The sequence below is a fragment of the Schistocerca piceifrons genome, chromosome 5 (genome assembly GCF_021461385.2).
Source record: "Schistocerca piceifrons isolate TAMUIC-IGC-003096 chromosome 5, iqSchPice1.1, whole genome shotgun sequence".
Lineage (NCBI taxonomy): Eukaryota > Metazoa > Arthropoda > Insecta > Orthoptera > Acrididae > Schistocerca > Schistocerca piceifrons.
The window spans coordinates 478,527,030-478,543,736 of record NC_060142.1 but is presented as its reverse complement, the minus strand read 5'-3'; the positions used below and the strand labels follow the sequence as shown (position 1 = coordinate 478,543,736).

Here is a 16,707-nt window from a genome sequence, read left to right as displayed (position 1 = left end):
AAAATAAAAAATGAGTTAAAATTATTCATCTTTAAGGAGATTGTAAGGTAGTCTTGATACATTCACTACAATAAGAAAGGCAATTTACAAAACGTTAAAAATTAGAGAGATTTCTTTGCTACCAGTTGCCTGTAAAAATTTTTCCAAGATTGTACTTAACAGAATAGAAACAATATTGGGGGATCATTTTGGTCAATATCTAGATAGTTTTAGGAATGTCAGATCATGTTCTGAACAAATATGTAATTTAGTCATTCACCACAGGTTACTGAATTCAAAAGATATTGTAGTAATGTTTGTTAATTTCAAAAAGACATTTGATTGTTTTAACAGATAAAGAACAGGTAAAATAATGTGAGAATTTGGTGTAAAGTCTAAATTAGCAACTCTAATCTCTCGAACACTTACAGACACAGCATCTAAAGTGAAATTTGTGGGCGAAATACCTCAGCCCTTCAGAATAAAGACAATTGCATGGCAAGATGATGGCATGTCCCCAATTGTTTTTAATTATGTCAGAGAAAAAAACAGTGAGAATGGAAAGTTGAATGAATATCAAAATTCACCATTACAGTTGGGAAGATGAAATAAAAAAACTGGAATAAACTCTCAGATTTGTAGGCGACATTTTTATACTTAATGTAAATGTGACATCTTACAACACAAATTAATCTTTTAGAAGAAATAGCTAATAGGTCCGGCTTAAGAATTTCTGTAGGGAAAAAAATTTAAAAAAGAAGCAGTGAGAAAAAGTAGACCATACTTTTTGGCATTTATACCAAACGCAAAACAATAGATTTTCCATAAAGATCCTCAAATATTTGTGGGATAAGATGTCAACAAGAAATTTGATCCATGAAGTACAAAAGGATTTTGAAAAAAATAACATAAAAGCTGAAGAAACAGCAACCAATGAAATGTTTAGAGAAAGAGTATTGAATCTGGAAGGATTCCAAAGAAGAAGAGTGAAAGAAACTGGTCTGAAGTGGTCAGAAGACACATCTTTTGTGACTCCTTCCATTAAGTGTGATACTTCATTGACATCTGTCATTCGGAGGATTCGCACTGTTGGGTTGGGCCAAAACATTCTGTATGAAAGACTGTGTCATTTCCCCATTACACTGTGCCCTGTTTATCATTTATTTTTATGCTAGAAGTTATTGCTTCTAGCTATCAGATGTTTTCTCCGGTTTGGCATGCAGTTCATCCCAGCTATTGAGCTTCTCATAATTGTTCTCAAACCAGTGCTCGGTTGGAATATCTAAGTAAAAGTTCACATTTGCCAGACACTTATTGCCATCCTACCTCTTGTATTTGGCAACCCAGTCAAATCCTGTCAGACATTTCTTTGAATCCCGACCATTGTCCCGGGTGACACTGTTGGATGCCTGATGTGTAACTGACTTACTACATTGTGGAATCCATTAGTTTCTTAACGACACAGACGTCCTTTGGAATGAGGTACTGCTTGTATTCTATTTCCTATCTGTGTACATGGCGGCTTTTACCTTGCATAATTGGAGCCACGGTGATGTAAATCTCCAGCAAACTGTGTCACGTCAGAACCACGACTGAGTCTGAATACAGAATCAGTGTCATCAGTGATGTACAACACTCCCTCTCGCCCTCCCCCTCCCTCTCGCCCTCCCCCTCCCTCTCGCCCTCCCCCTCCCCCTCCCTCTCGCCCTCCCCCTCCCCCTCCCTCTCGCCCTCCCCCTCCCCCTCCCTCTCGCCCTCCCCCTCCCTCTCGCCCTCCCCCTCCCTCCCGCCCTCCCCCTCCCCCTCCCTCTCGCCCTCCCCCTCCCCCTCCCTCTCGCCCTCCCCCTCCCCCTCCCCCTCCCCCTGCCCCTCCCTCTCCCCCTCCCTCACTTCAACCTCGTGCTCCCTCTAATCTCTCTCTCTCTCTCTCTCTCTCTCTCTCTCTCTCTCTCTCTCTCTCACACACACACACACACACACACACACACCATGTCTGGGAGTAGGGATGAGTTTGGGGTGGGAAGGGGGAAGGATGGCAGGGTAATGGTGAGGACAGTAAAGTGCTGCTTGTGGGAGCATATAGGGGCGATGTAGTGAAAGCGTAGGCCAGCTACAGAGTTTTAATTGTGGCACTGATTGTTGCTTTGTAAGGAAATACTATTCAATAGGGTGCCAGATAAGCACAGGTGATTATTGAATCTATACCTACTGCTACTCTCCTTACAATGACAATCACTATTGTTTTTAATAATTAAGAAATAAATAAATAATCAAAAGGCATTTTATAAAGAAAAAAGATAAAAAGGTGACATAAAACTGTGTCGTTTCAATCACAGAGATGTAAATCATACGGATTCATGTCCAAATTAAAGATAGATGGAATGCAATTAAAAAGGTGTTCTGGTCGCTGGCCATAGCCCGTATTTGTGAGTTTTCGCTGGATTAGGCTGATTATATTATACCCACCAAGGAAAGAAAAGTGTTAAAATTTGAATGCTGTTTTCATAATCTGTGGATAAAAGTTAATTCCAGTGTTTCTCGCCACTTCAGATATAATACTTACCTGGATTGTTAGTGTCTCCAATATCAATACTATAGGAAAAGATAGGTTTATACTTACTGTAAAGGAGATGTGTTAAGTTGCAGATAGGCACAATTAAGACACTTACACAAAGCTTTTGGTGATAGCCTGCATCATCAACAGGAAAAAGAGAAACACACACCACTCATACACACAAGCAAGCATACCTCATGCACACATGACAACCAACAGCATCTTGGGCCGGAATACATCATCGTGTGGGATGCAAGCAGCAATCTGGATGGGGTGGGAAGGCAAATGGTTAGTAGTGTATGGGTGGGGGGAGAGACGAATGCTGTGTGGTTTAGTGTGCAGGGACTAGATTGAAACAGGCACAGTGTCAGGAGGTTGTGGGCAGGGAGGTGGGGAAAAAAGCAGCGAAAAGGAGAGGAGTGGGGAAAGACGGGCAGGTGCATTGGCAGAGGCTGGTAAATGAGAATGAGAATGAGGAGTAAATGATAGGACAGAAGGGGTGGAAACTGCTGGTTGGAGAATGTGGGGACAGTATGTTACCATTATGTTGAGGCCAGGATAATTACGGGAGTAGAGAATGTATTGAAAGGATAACTCCCATCTGCACAGTTCAGAAAAGGTGGTGGTGGAGGGGAGGATACAGATGGTTCACATAGTTAAGCAGCCATTGAAATTGAGCATATTATGCTTAGCTGCATGTTGTGCTACATGGTAGTCTACTTTGCTCTTGGCCACAGTTTGGTGGCTGCTTTTCATCCTGGTGGATATATGGTTGCTAGTCACACCAATATAAAAAGCTACGCAATGTTTGCAGCAGAGCTGGTAAATGGCATGGCTACTTTCACAGGTGGCCCAGCCACTGATAGGATAGGATAAACATGTGACAGGGCTGGAATAGTTAGTGCTGGTTGGGTGGATTGGACAGGTCTTGCACCTGGGCCTTCCACTGGGGCATGGTCCTTGTTGCAATGAGTTAGGTTTTGGGAATGGCATAGGGATGGACTTAGACTTGTGGGGGTTGGTGAGTAATGGAACACCTTTTTAGGAGAGGTGGGAAGGATCTCCCTCATTTCAGGCCATGATAATAGGTAATCAAATGCCTGGTAAATGATAAGGTTCAGTTGTTCCAGTCTGGGGTAGTACTCGGTGACAAAGAGGGCTCGCCTTTGTGGCAAGGTCTTTGAGTTGGTGGGGGAATGGGAGGTGTGGAGCGAAATCGCACGGGAGACCTGTTTGCAGACTAGGTCTGGGGAATAGTGCTTGTACATGAAGGCCTTGGTGAGACCCTTGGCATACTGAACAAGGAAGTGCTTTTCACTGTAGATATGCCATTACCAGGTTGTTGTTGTTGTTGTGGTCTTCAGTCCTGAGACTGGTTTGATGCAGCTCTCCATGCTACTCTATCCTGTGCAAGCTTTTTCATCTCCCAGTACCTACTGCAACCTACATCCTTCTGAATCTGCTTAGTGTATTCATCTCTTGGTCTCCCTCTACGATTTTTACCCTCCACGCTGCCCTCCAATACTAAATTGGTGATCCCTTGATGCCTCAGAACATGTCCTACCAACCGATCCCTTCTTCTGGTCAAGTTGTGCCACAAACTTCTCTTCTCCCCAATCCTATTCAATACTTCCTCATTAGTTATGTGATCTACCCATCTAATCTTCAGCATCAGTTACCAGGTGGCCATGCTGTAAACGATTTTTTGGTGTGAAAGGAGTGACGGCTGTCGAATTGCAGGTGCTGTTAGTTGCACTTCCTCCCCTGCTCCTTCTACATTGTTGCTGCCATCCCACATGATAGTTACAGTCTGGTCTGAGCTGCTGGAGTTGGCAGTTACATGTGTGTGAAGTCTGCCTGCCTGTGTGCACGAATGATGTGTTTCTCTGTTTGCCTTTGCTGATGAAGGCTGTGGGTGAAAACTTTGTGTGAGTGTGTCTTAATTGTGCCCCTCTGCAACTTAACGTTTCTTCTTTACAGTAAGTAGCAATCTATCTTTTCCTACAGTGTTGATATTCGTATGTGGAGTTTCCATTGTTTGATTTAGTGTCTTCAGTGCTTGTACATGAAGGCCTTGCAAAAAGAGATAAGACGGCAAACGTGATTATATAAAAGACAGAGAACAACATAAATTCTCCATTGTTAATTAGTAGGCTGCTGCATTGTGGAAATGTGCCATACATAATGTTTGAATAGGTATACACGAAGGTCCATTATGTTTAAAGATTTTGAAAAAATTTTCCCATCCAAGCAATTATCCCTTAAAGCCAGTAGTGTCTCTGCTTGTGACTAGCGTTTTTTAGGCCAGCTGGTGCAGGAAGGCAGCATTATAAAAATTGCTATAGTGTAGAAGTTATTTGCTAATAATTAATGAGAGTTTCAAGAATTGTTAATATTAGACCTTTATTATGTTGGACAATGTACATGATCCCTTAAAATAAACTTTCGTTGTGGTACACTTTGAAGCAATCTTCAATAGGAAGCTCTTAACAGCAGTCTTGTTCTTTGAGTCTCGAGCAATTCTGTTAAGACTCATCCTTGGAAATTAATATATGCAGCATCCTTTGCCTTTTCGTTGGCTTCATCAGCGACAATGCATTGTGCTTTGAAATGTTCAGTAGCCTTCTGAATATTTTTAAACGCACTACACACTGTTTTTACACAAGTACAGTTTTGTAATTCCCATTTTCTACTGACTTTCTGCCCGACAAAAATTTTAATGGTGGATCAGCACAGATATTCTTAAACTTGGTTGACAGAATGGAAGTTTGTAGACTTATTTGAAGTCCTGTTGTATACCTTAGCACACTAGAAGCTGTAATTTTTAAACAGTTACTGTCTGTAAAGATAAAAAATACTTGGTGTACAGGATGTAAAACAGTTTGTCCCACATGGATGTTTGCCACAGAAATCATGAATAAGCATTGACTATTTCAATGGGATTTTTGCTCTTCCTCAAAAATTTTGGTTATTGAAGGGGCATTTATTTATGCCTATCTTCCTTTACACATGGGCAGTAGTGAAATCCACATCTGTTCAGCTGTATTTATCTTTCAGATACATCTGATTGGTAAGTAATTGTGATTAGAGTTTACCAAAGACAAAAGTGTCCTTGGCCTGAACAAAATTTTACTCTACAGCAGTGAATGTGTGCTGATTTAAAAATTCCTGACAGATTGAAACTATTGCAAGACCAAGACTCGAACCTAGGACCTTTGCCTTTCACAAAATGTGCCGGAGAACTTCTGTGAAGCTTGGAAGGTAGGAGCATAGATACTGGTGGAAGGAAAATTGTGAGGGCAGGTCATGATCTGTGCTTGTATAGCACAGCTGGTAGATCACTTGATCCAGGTTTGAGTTCCATTCTGGCATACACTTTTGATCTGCCAAGAAGTTTAAAAGTCCTTGTGGGATTAAGAAAGTATTGACCTTAATGTGAAAATGAAAAGGTAATATCAAATGCACAAAATGAAAGGAGGAGTTTGTTATGTTAATTTAACCAAATGATAGGGCTTTGCATCATTTACAGGAAGAGGCCAAAGAGGTGACCCGTGGAGGATACATAATTGAATGATGAATAGAATTCCTGCACTTATAGTTGTGGTTCTTGATCCACATGCCCAGCCACTTTGATTTATAGTGTTAAAAAGGAAGGGTAGCTGAAAAAAATTCTTGCATCTTGTGTATGATGTCCTGACAGACACAATAGTATGGGAAGTGGGTACAAGGAAAAAAGGATTGTTTGAAATAATGACTTATTATTTTTCAAAGAATGATAAAAATATTGTCTTGTTTACCAAAGTCTTTAGTGTATGATGTAAAATATCATTATGTACGTGGTAATTGTTGGAATTCCTTGTCAAGTATCAAACACTGTAGTTAAAAATTTGATTTGTGCGTATCTTCTGTTTTGTCCAAAGCATATTCTTATTTCATTTTGTACAACTTTTCTGGCATTTGTAATTTAGTGAACAGCTGTGCTATAAACCAACATGTATTCCTTCACATTTAAACTGTGGTGTCATAAATTTTGGTGTCTTAGAAATTATTTTATCATGTGCCTATAGTGTAAAAGAGTGAGCAGGAATTTTTAACTATTTTTCTTTTTTCCAGATAGAAGACTGTATATACATATATGGCTGTCATCAAAATATTGTGCTGCCAAAGATCACCATAGTCATCATCATATCGCTGCCGTGTGCTCCTTGCTGGGTCTTGTTTTTACACTTTTTTAAAAATTGTACTCCATTATGTAATAAGAACACAAGTGTGTATATGTGCGACTGTTGTGGCTACCTAGAAATTAATTTGTGTTCTCTGTTTTTGTTGTTATTTCTTTTGGATATGTGCAGATTCTGTCTTGGCACAATCACCCAAATCCCACTTTGTTTCTTGGAAATACAGAGAGATGTTGAAGTGCACAATGAGTCTGCTTGCATGTAATTGGCAGAGACTGTGATTTATTTTGTGACACCGAAGGCTTTCCCGGCGTAATAACTGATAATATTCTTCTCTGGTGTGCAGCCGGATCATAATGTCATCTTGACACGGTCCAACTGGCCGTCATCTTCAGATGAGAGTGCTGGTACACGATCTCACCGGAACTGACTTCTCAGCGCATGCGGCGGCCCCTATAAAGGCCGCAGAAGGCCCACAACGCGTGTGCAAGAAGGTGCCGTAACTGCCCTCTAGCGCAAGTAGCCTTTATAGGGACCGCCGCTTGCGCTGAGAAGTCAGTTCCGGCGAGATTGTGTACCAACACTCTCACCTGAAGATGGCGGCCAGTTGGACCACTGAAATATTGTGTCAAGATGACGTTATGATCTGACTGCACACCCGAGAAGAATATTATGTGACTTATTTTATTTGTATGTGCTGCATCAGATTTCATGTGTAATACTTTTGTGTACAGAAATGCTGGTCTGTTTGTTAATTTGTGTTAGGCCTTTTCTATTTTTTAATGTTGCTGCTGCCCTGTCAGACACATGTGATTTACATGGTTGTGCTTTGTCAAATACTTTCTAAAATCAACATAGTCATAAAATGCAGTTAATACAAAAGAAATGGCTTAGTTAAGGGGACAAGCAAGTCACTAGCTATCAACCATCACAGGACAGATTCATTTCTTTAGTAGTGGTATTTTTAATACACAGTAATACAGGAACATATAAGTTTGATGCTGTGTAAAATGTGGAGAAAATGAAGACATTGAAAACATAGACAGCAAGTTAAATGTGGACTAACAAAGGCGAGAAAATATTTCTTGGATTTACTTTTACAGGGCTCTGAGTGATTTTGCCACCTAATTGTGAAAGTTTTCATGTCTTCTTGATTATAGATTTATAAAGAATAAGACAGAAAGCCTTCAAAATTTCTATCCTTCTTGGCTCATAAAGGTAATCGAACTTGGACAACATGAGACTAATTCACTCTTGAATGATATCAGCATGCTGCCATTTTATGAGCTGATAAACAAGCAAGTTTGTTGTAGATAACATCAGATAGACTTGGGTGGGTTCAGCTGATCAAAATTACACTTTATACAGAATTTCATGAGTGTGTGCAAGCTGTAGATGTGTGGCATACTGCAGACAATTTGCCCTTTGTGATACAAATTTTAAAAGAAAAACACCTGTTGAACATAATAATATAAAAAGAATTTGTTTTTAGTTGGAGACAACAACAGAAAATATTGTCTAAAATGTGGGAAGATATAATTACAGTTGCCTTCTGGCAACCAGTACTCTTTTAAATATTAGAAAAACAATATGCCTTTCATTACTCACAGTGATACTAGTAACAATTTTCTGTGTGTGAATTCAGAATAATGGAGCTATTATGTTCAATAAATTTCATTCATGTGTTAGTTAACAAAATAAATGTGTTTGTGTGTAGCCTGAACTCGTATTATTAAACTCTGAATTTGGTTAACATGTTAACAAATGCCAGTGACAGGTCAGTCAATCATAGCTGATTCAGTCTTTCACACTGAAGGGTGGAAATACTTGAACTCTCTCAGAGTGCAAAGTTCACTTGGTACATTAGTTTCTGTGACAGTGTCTCTTAAGGTCATGTGTCTGCTGGTGACATGCATGCTTGATTATTATTTTTGTGCACTGCAACACATCCTGTGATATTAAACTGTCATGATTATATAAATATTGTGTCAAATCGAAAGGCATTGTGTAAATTCTCTCTCTCTCTCTCTCTCTCTCTCTCTCTATCTATCTATCTCTCCCCCCCCCCCCCCCTCCCTTTTCCTCATTTTCTTTAAAAATTTATGAGAATGAAAAGCATTTCTTCTGATCCATCACAAGTTTGTGGGGAACAGTGCTCCATAATTTTTATTTTTCTTAAATGTTCAATAAATATCAGCTCAGCATCAAGTTTGGTCGCTGTTGCTTCTGTACCATTGACATTATCTTTAAAGCTGCATATTTGTATAATGAATATTAATAGATCAGCATTTTTTCTAGAAAATTTTACAATTTCATTACAAATTATGCTTCCATTTTATTGCTGTCATATTGGATGTGCAATTTTAAAACCTGTTAATCTGTTTATATATTAATTTATGAAACAACAGTTTAGCATGTGGTTGTGACAATTTTTTTATTTGACGGTTGAAAGATGAATGAAACCATCTGTGTTGTGATAATTACCCTTTTTAGTTTTTTTTATGATTTATTGGCTCTCCCTCCTTGCTTTTTCCCCAACATGTTGCACTCCTATTACATTTATAATGTTATACTCATTTTTGGTTAAATGTTTGTAAGTGGATATTTCATGCCTCAATCTAATGCCCAAAATGCACAAATCAATGTTCCATTTTCTTTGTGCACTACTGTAAGACCACCCACGTGTATGTTGCAAGTTTTTAAAGTTCAAGGTTGTAAAAATATTGTTGAATGTGTATACAGTAGTGAATAATTTTTAATTTGAAGTGCAAATACTCACTAGCAACTATTTGTGTTACGGTCTTTTTTATTGTACTTGTGATAAGTTTTGTTCCTATTTCCATGATTGTGTGTCTGCAAAAGTTGAGACATTTCTTTCTTTCTTTCTTTCTTTCTTTTTTGTGTGTTTAGGATGTGAATGTGAGTCTAATCTCAGGAATGATGTGTGTTATTCATTTACATTTACTACATTTTCTTGTTGTCTGTCTGATGAATGCGGAGTTTCATTAGTATGTAGAATATGAAATATTGTGAAGTTCTGATTGAAAGGTAATTACATTAATTTGTCTTTGATAAAAATGTACTGTTTTCTTTATAATGCTTCTTGTAATTTATTTTTATGATAATTTTCTTCTGACAATACAATCAATTTATGACATAACTCTGCAACATATATCCATTCCTTACTGTAGACCATTTTGTGCAAGATATGATTTTTTTCTTTCATTTATGAAGAAACTAAAAATTTACCCCATGTTTGTAACTGTAGCTTTTATGTAAGTAATAAGATGCAAGTGTTGTAGCTGAGTAAGAAAACAGTATACAAATAAATATGAAATTGACTGACTTTTTCTGGTGTGACTGATAGAAGATACACTTTCCAAGTAACATCAGTTTTTATGCACTTATTTCGATGGCAGAATAAGTCTTACAATTGTGTGTAAAATATTATTACATACGTGCCTGAAAGTATACATTCTATGATATGTACTGGTATGGGAAGTTCATCTGTATAGTGATAGTTTCTTGTGTGAAGGAAATTCAGTGAGTTTTGTCTTTTACATTGTAAGCTTCAGTTTTATAGAAATACGTCACTTTAGCTGTAAAATAATACCATTATTTTTATCATCGAAATTTAAGTTATACTGACATACTTTAGTGTGTTATATTTTAAACCCATTATTGTGTGATTTAATTTTGCTGACGCATAAGGTTTATTTCAGCAGTTTTGCCAAGCAGTATGGGTCTTTTCCTTTCATTTCATATTTATCATAACTTATAGCTTTGTGGGGAGGATCTACAGCTACAGTAAATTGAGTATTGTAAAGAAAAATCAGTAGTTGGAAGGTTTTGTTCTATTAACATTGCGCTTATAATGCTACTTGTATATTGAGTCACACCACAACATAATTTCTTGTATCTGTATATATTCTGTGAAACTGATATTTGTTAATGTCTATATATATATATATATATATATATATATATATATATATATATAACAATATAATGGAAGGAAACATTCCACGTGGGAAAAATTATATATAAAAACAAAGATGAGGTGGCTTACCGAACAAAAGCGCTGGCAGGTCGATAGACACACAAACAAACACAAACATACACACAAAATTCAAGCTTTCGCAACAAACTGTTGCCTCATCAGGAAAGAGGGAAGGAGAGGGGAAGACGAAAGGAAGTGGGTTTTAAGGGAGAGGGTAAGGAGTCATTCCAATCCCGGGAGCGGAAAGACTTACCTTAGGGGGAAAAAAGGACAGGTATACACTCGCACACACGCACATATCCATCCACACATACAGACACAAGCAGATGTCTGCTTGTGTCTGTATGTGTGGATGGATATGTGCGTGTGTGCGAGTGTATACCTGTCCTTTTTTCCCCCTAAGGTAAGTCTTTCCGCTCCCGGGATTGGAATGACTCCTTACCCTCTCCCTTAAAACCCACTTCCTTTCGTCTTCCCCTCTCCTTCCCTCTTTCCTGATGAGGCAACAGTTTGTTGCGAAAGCTTGAATTTTGTGTGTATGTTTGTGTTTGTTTGTGTGTCTATCGACCTGCCAGCGCTTTTGTTCGGTAAGTCACCTCATCTTTGTTTTTATATATATATATATAATTTAACACTCTTGTTGCAGAGTTATTTAGGCCATAAAAGAGAATTGTCAGGTTATACAAGCACAACAAATTTCAAGGTGGGCAAGTTAGCCTATATTCACAAGTGTAATAAAGAAAATTCTGTCTACTTACAAATTTGTGCCATATCTTGTAATATTGAAGATTTGTATCATAAAGCTTCAATGTAACCATTTTTAGTGGTATATACTCATGTTACTGATTTGGTGTGTGCTATATATAGTGTGTACAATCTGTTGTATAGAAATTCCCAACAGTACCTTTTTGTCTTATCAAGATTGTCTGTTAGTGTAAGATGCTATATTTATTTCAATTTGGATCACTACAGTTTGCCTACAACATGGAAATCATTTATGTGCTTAAAGTTGATAATACTCTTATTTCTTATTCACTAGAATACTCACTAATGCTTTTTTTTTTTTAAACCGTCTGTGAAATGGGAAGCAATTTATGTCCATTTCAGAATTCAGTTTTGTACTTAAAATATGATGTAAATGATTGCACACATCACTGAATGAGCCAGGTTGTCATTTTTACTGTTGATTTTGTCATTTGGTGCTAATGTTACCATAGTTCTTGCCATTTTATGTACAACTTTAAGTATAACTAACTAGAGTGTACATTTCAGAAAATAAATATTTGTGTACAATGGATTTCTTATCTTGAATTGTAGTAGCTGAGTGAAAGATGATCTTGTATATACTACTAAATATATTCCCAGTATGCAAGTTATATTGAACTGTTTGGTCAGTGATGATACAAAGCATTTGTAAAAAATAGTTTGGGTTCTATCAACAAGTGTAACAGATGTCACCGTCAAGTTTTTATCATGATGAAATTACAAATTTAAATATTTGTGTTATGTACTAAATGACCAACTCTGTAAGACCAGTAACAGCCATGTTACCAATCAAGTATAAGAGAGCAAACTTTCTGATGTGTACACTGTGATGACAAAAGTAATGGGATCCCTCCTAATATTGTGTCAGACCTTTTGCCTGGCATAGTGCAGCAGCTCAATGTAGCGTGGACTTCGCAAGTCTTTGGATGTCCCCTACAGAGGTATTGAGCCGTGCTGACTCTATAGCTGTCTATAATTGTGAAAGTGTTGGGAGTGCCGTGTTTCTGTTCAATGAACAGACGTGGTCTGATGACATGGTGCATTGTCATCAATAACAATTCCATGGTTGTTTGGGACTTTTAAGTCCATGAATGGCTTCAAATGGTCTTCACGTAGTCAAACATAACACTTTCCAGTCAATGTTCAGTTCAGTTGGACCAGAGCACCCATTTCATTCCATGCAAACACAGGCACACCATTATGTAGCCACCACTAGCTCGCACAGTATCTTAACTTGGGTTCATGGCTTTGTGGGGTCTGTGCCACACTCAAACCCTACCATCAGCTCTTGCAAAGTGAAATCGGGAATCATTTGGCCAGGCCACGGTTCTCCAGTCGTCTAGGATCCAATTGATATGGCCACGAGCCCAGGAGAGGTGCAGCAGGTGATGTCGTGCTGTTAGTAAAGGCACATGCATCGGTCATCTACTGGCATAGCCAGTTAATGCCAAACTGTGCAACTCTGTCCTAACAAATTTCATTGTATGTCCCACATCGATTTCTGTGGTTATTTCACTCAATTTTACTTGTCTGTTAGCACTGACTACTCTGTGCAAACTCAACTGCTCTCAGTCGTTAAGTGAAGGTCGTCAGCCACTGCATTGTTAGTGGTGAGAGGTACTGCCTAAAATTTGATATTGTCGGCACACTCTTGACACCGTGTATAGTGAAACATTGAATTCCCTAATGATTTCTGAAACAGTGTGCCCCATGCCTCTAGTCCAACTACCACTCCACATTCGAAGTTTGTTAATTGCCGTCGTGTGGCCATATTCACGTTGGAAACTTTTTCACATGAACCACTTGAGTATAAATGACAGCTTCACCAATGCATTGCCCTTTTATAAGTTGTGTACATGATACTACTACCATCTGTATATGTACATATTGCTATCACATATGAATTGGACTTGCGATTGACACTGAAGATGGAAATCTGATCTCATTTGACTTATTTGTGAATAAATAACATTTTGTGCAGCCACAGAGCACCAGGTATACAAAGGAAGCAGAGAAAGAGTCGTAAGGGTTTGGTGAATTTGCTATGGATATAATTAAGGCTGAGGCTGTCTGAAATACATACACTAAGTATTCTTCACCTTGACTGTAAATGAAGTATCACATGTTTCAAGAAAGGGAAATTTTCCGGTTAAAAACAGTAGTATGGCAGTCTCTTGCCATATTCTCTGTACATTCTGGAAAAAATAAGTCAGAGGAAAATTAACTGCAAGTAAAGACAAAATTTAAGCAGCACAAAGTTCATATTCCATTTAACAATAACAAAATAAAAAAAAGATGCAAATAATCTGTTGTATTTTTGGAATGTGGAGCATAACTGTGTGAATTAGGGGCTCAGTAAGCGTGCCACTACGAACCCAAAAGTCTGAAGTTTGATCCTTAATCAGTTCTAGAATTTCTTGTTTCAATTATTGCATCTCACTTCTGCAATGATTTGTTAAGATGTAAAATGCCAAGTTGCACCATGATTTGAAAATGACATTAAAATATAGGTTCCTGTCCAACCGGGTGGCTGTGCGAGTTCAAAGTTCATAGGAAGGCAAGAGTGTACGACTCGATAGAACCACACCAAGTAAAATTAACACCAACTTTTTGAGTTGTGGAAGCTCTATGTAACTACCCTTATAACAATAATGTTCTAAAAGAACAAAAGACAGGCTTGGGAACATGAACATGACAAATTTAGTTTTAATGAGCTGTGTCCAAACAGTTGAATGGTGAATAAGTAGTTTGAAACAGTTTGTTATGTACTGTTTTTACTCTTTTTCTTAGAGCTGACTCAAAAACATCCCCCATGTTGTGGAGCAAATCATAGATTTATATTAATTGTACTTAAGAGGGCTTAAGTAAATGTATTTATCAAATGTGTGAGATATGGTTCTTCACCAGTTGGTTGATCATAGTTTCAGTAAACACCACTGATGCTCACATACTATGTAAATAGATCCTGGTCTAAGACTTGTGTGTTACTGTAAAAATAAGATAATTGGTAAATCCTAGAATTAACCGGTGAAACCTAAGATTCACCGTTGCAGTGTGGTAAAAGTCTGAAATTTCTCATTATGTGCATAGATTTCAAACTTTTACCATGAGACATTCGTAAATCTTACAATTCACCAATGCAGACTGGTAAATGCAGGATCGTAGGCTCGCGACTCTGTCATGCAGGCTTAGACAAGTTTCATTGTTGCCAATTTTGTGTTCGGATAAGATTCTTTGTTGGCAATTATGAGTTATCAGTCCGCTCACAGCTGTGTTGTTTCAATTAGTGTGAAGCATCATGCTTACAGTCATCTCTGTGACTCGTTTTAGTGGTGTTTCTCCTGTAGCTTTGCATCAGAATGAGTGATGATATGCGTAACAGATTTTATGAACTTTTAAGTGAATCAGTGAATAAGAAGGAGGTTAACAATTTTTATGTAACTGCTGAACAATATAATATTCTGTTAAGTGAAGTGACAAACAAAATAATTGTTTCCAATAAAACATCTGTTCACTACAGACATTTGAATCGATATGATGTTCTCAACATCAGAGATAAAGAGAAACTCATAGTACTAGTGTCTGCTGGAAAAAAAGAAATTTGTTATTATGTTAGTTTTGATGAACTGTTTAACGTTCTAAGTGAGACCCACATTTCTATAGACCATGGCGGCCAAACACAGATGATTGTGGAACTGAATCGTAAGCACAAGAACGTGACTGTTGAATCAATCGTTACTTATTTGAGATCATGTGAGCCATGTCAGAAAAAGCAATAAATATTTAAAAGGGGTGCTGTAGTGAAACGTATCATTCACAATGAAATGAACTCACTATACAAAAGTGACTTAATCGACACACAGGCAAACCCAGATAATTAGTCAAAGTTCTTACTTGGATATCAAGGGCATTTGGCAAAATTTGTTATCCTCCGCGCATTAACTTCCAAAAAGGCTGATAAAGTAGCATATCATCTTCTGGACGTTTTTACCACCTTTGGTGTCCCCAAGTGTCCTTTATTCTGATAGTGGTAGAGAGTTTTATAATCAAATTGTTCAAAGTTTATGTGGTTTGTGAAGTGATATAAAGATAGCCCATGGGAAGCTGAGGCACAGCCAGTCTCAGGGATCAGTCGAAAGAGCAAATCAAGGTGTCACAAATATATTATCAACTTGTATGGAAGCAAATGAAACTTCAAAATGGTCTGAAGGGCTGAGGTTTGTTCAAGCAATGAAAAATAGGGCTTATCATGAAGGGATCAGACGTTCACCTTATGAAGCCATGTTTGGGGTTCCAATGAAATTGGCATTGCGACCTCAGTTGTTCCACATGATTTTTAATACAAACACTGAAGAAGACTTGGGAACAATGTTAAACACCACTTCCACTGACTCACAGGAAACTGAAAATGACGGCCAAGGAATTGGTGCCAGTGAATCAAGTACTGGAACAGAGGTAGAAAGTGCAGCTGCAGCAGTGGAGGAAACACCAGACACATAAGATTTGACAACAGTTAACAATGAGACACAGACATCAGCTGACGGCTGTGATGAGACGCTGACAACTTCCAACAGTGTTAATAAAGTGAAATGCATCTGAGAAGCTGCCAAAGAAGGTCTTCAGTTGCAGGCAAAGAACATGAAAGGAGTCTCATGCAAAAAATTTCCAAAGCATTCAGTTGGACAGAATGTACACAGGGTAAAAGTTAATGCAAAATCTATAATAGCAGTAGTGTGATAAACATTCAGGATGATAAATTTTATCAAGTTGGTACCAAAGCTGGTAAACTGAGGTCATTGTACACTAGGAACCAATTTACATTGTGCAAGGAAAATTTGATCAATGTTGAAGAAGTAGCAAGAGAAGAAATTAGTCTATGGGAAGTGGTTGGCAAACAATCTTTTGTTGGAGGACAAGGATTCAAAAAGTGCAATTGCTTAAGAAAGTGTTCACCTAAAAAATGCTTGTGTAAATCGTCTCCCATATTATGTAATTTGAGATGCCACAATAGCCAGCCTTGTTGTAACAAAAATTAATGTTGAGAAGGTAACATTTTGAGCAACTTTATTCACTAATATGGAATATTGTTCATTATAATCACATTCGAATGCAAGAATGTTTAAAATACATAAATTTACAATAAATACAAAGTATTTCAATAAATTGCTAAGCTTATTTTTTTCAGTGAATATGGTTTTACCAGTTGGTATGGGTACATGTTAGAGATTTAC

The 16,707-nt window shown here is 37.8% G+C and overlaps 1 protein-coding gene across 2 annotated transcripts in view; it reads left to right on the top strand.

Annotated features, from left to right (window-relative positions):
- LOC124798109 (EH domain-binding protein 1) overlaps positions 1-8,692 on the top strand; it is a 187,264-nt gene extending 178,572 nt beyond the window's left edge. For both annotated transcript variants that reach the window (XM_047261365.1, XM_047261364.1), the window contains one exon: positions 6,647-8,692. The gene's annotated coding sequence lies outside the window, so the exon portion shown is untranslated. The remainder of the gene's footprint in view (positions 1-6,646) is intronic.
- Positions 8,693-16,707: the final 8,015 nt, after the last annotated feature.